Genomic DNA, 2,665 nt, shown 5'->3' on the forward strand with positions numbered 1-2,665 from the left:
TCTTTCGGGAGAGCACAACGACCCTATAGCAAAAACCTCTCAAGGAAAAAAAAATAGATCCAAAGGATGTCAGTTTTGCTGAGTCCCTGCTCCTTGCTGTGTGGTGGGCTGGCTGCCCCACTGCATGAGCCAGAGAGCTCTGTCTTTGATCATGACCCCCGGCTGACTTGTCCAGGATGTGCTTTCTTACTCAAGGGACCCTAGTCCAGAGTAGAGTTGCAAAGCACAGGATTCCTGCATTACTGCTCAGCAGCAATGTTTTCCTGTAAGGCTTCCCGCAGATCTGCAGAGTGGCAGGATGTCTGAGACTGGTTATTATTGGTAGTGAACTCAGACTGTAATCCCTCTGCCTCACACCCTACCTGGGAGACAGGTGACCAGATAGCCGTGGGAACTGGCCTCTCACCCAGCCTGTGCTCAGGTCCTGATGACTCCTCCTTCTCCTGCCCAGACACACTGTCACCCAGTCTCCTGCCCAAACAAGGAGCAGCGAAATGTCTTCTTCACTCACCACATACCAGGGCGGGCAAGCTCGTGCACCTGCTAGGGCCCAGAGCACAGCTGTCCACTCCTGGAATCCCTCCACAAGGCTGTGTGTATGGGCACACACACACATGCATGCATCGTACCCATACATTCACCATTCATCCCACATATCCACTCCACCGCAACGTACAGTACACACGCCCCCATACCACATGCATATAATGGTTTCGAAAGCTCAGTCATCACCAGAGCTGCTTTGCTTGGCAAGGTTTTAACATGCCGTGGATTAGGAACAGGTTCAGAGGTGAGGCCCAGTTTCTCCCAACCCTGCAGCAGCAGCAGCAGCTCCAGACAGCTAGGGAGGCACCTATGATAAACCTTCCCCTCTGCTACCTTTTCCCAGAGGCATTGGGTATTAGCCTGAGCTCAGGGTTTAGGGCATCCTGCAACATTAGCAAAGCTTAATGAAAAGATACATGATCCCTTGTAATATAACATCCTATGGTCTATGATATTACAAGCATGATATACACCATCTATAAGGGCTATTTATAAAGGTGGCTATGAACAGGCCAACCAAAGGAGAGACAGGGAGGAGAGATTGCAACAGCCCTCAACAGGAAAGCAGCAGCGGACTATTTGGAGCTGGTCCAGTAACAGCCTGGGACTTGGGTTGGTTTGTAGTCACATCCACACATGCGTTGGGCCCTGTGGCCTCTTCAGTTCCAGTGAGGCCTGTACTGAAGTAGCAGGAATCCAGCTATTTCAAACACACTGGGAAGAAACCAGGGTTGACAGAACTGCAAAAATATCATTTTTTAATGGTGGTGCCAACTGGCTAAGAACATCTGGGTTTTGAGGTGTGCGGCACACACTCGACTTCTGCAAACACGAGCTAATTAACCTGTACTCAGGTGGGTGTGCTATGACTTGTTACCACTCCAGCTCACAGAACCACTTAGCTCTGTCACACTTCTTGTAGCAACATGCCAAGTGATCACTAAAAACACGCTGGGTTTTAAATACCTGGATTTAAATTAATAGTGCTGGGAATCTCTGGGGCTGCTCATGTATTTGAATTAGAATTCTCCCTCTCCCCTTCTAGCTCTGGAGGGGGGAGCCTGTACATTCTTCTAGACTTTACGCCCACTCAGATGTCTCATTCCTCTACAAGGCCTTCCGCAGCGGTGCTTTCTCTCAAAGCAGTCTTCCTCTGTGGTGACCAATCATCCCGGTTTGCCCAAGATTATCTCGGGTTTATCACTGAAAGTCTCACATCCCAGGCAATTCCTTAGCCCTGCAGACTGGGGTGGTCAGTCACCCTGAGACTCTCACTATCTTACAGGATCTAGCATGTGACTTTGCTATTAAAAATACCATACACTGGGAACCAGCAGTTAGCGTAATGGCTATGTCGCTGGACTCCCACGTAGTCGACCGCGGTTCATGTTCCGGACGCGGTGGCTTAAAATTCACGCCAGGCGCGTGTACGTGCGTGCCCAAGATCCCGAGAGGAGAATGGAGGAGAAGGGATTGCAGCGTGACCATCCCCCCTGGGGGGTGATTTCTCACTTTCTGTCTCTATGTCTCTCTCTGTCTGTCTAGCAAGCACACACACCCTATAGTGAAAATCTCTCAAAAAAAAAAAATTAAAAAAAGATACCATACACTTTCTAGTAAGAAACCCTGGTGATTCACATGCTGTTTATCTCAAGATTATAAACTGCCCAAGACTGGATTCTGTCTTAACTTCCTTGACATACCTGATTTGGGCACCTCATTTCTTTTAACACCAGGTCTCTGCTATGACACAACTCAAAATTAGGTCCCTATAAGTTTTCGTACTCTGAAGGCAGGGTGGAATCTCAAAATGGTGTCTTGAGTCCTGGTCCTCAAGTCTGAAGGATCCAGACAAGGACTTGAGATGTTCAGGCTGATCGGTAGACGAGACCTCAGCAGCCAACCCTCCTGGGTAGGTCCAAGGGAGTTCAGATTCCCTTGGCCAGCCGCAGAACTTCCAGTGCAGGACTGCAGCTCCCTGGTGGTTCCGATTCAGTGGTCCTCGTAAAACAGGGTAGAAACCCTTTCATCCATCCCGGTGAATGGGATGGACTGTACCACTCCAGCTGGCAGAGCCACTTGGCTTTCTCACACTTCCTGGAGCCACATGGCAAGCCAT

The sequence above is a fragment of the Tupaia chinensis genome, unplaced genomic scaffold, assembly GCF_000334495.1.
Source record: "Tupaia chinensis unplaced genomic scaffold, TupChi_1.0 Scaffold000443_1, whole genome shotgun sequence".
NCBI classification, from domain to species: Eukaryota; Metazoa; Chordata; class Mammalia; order Scandentia; family Tupaiidae; genus Tupaia; species Tupaia belangeri.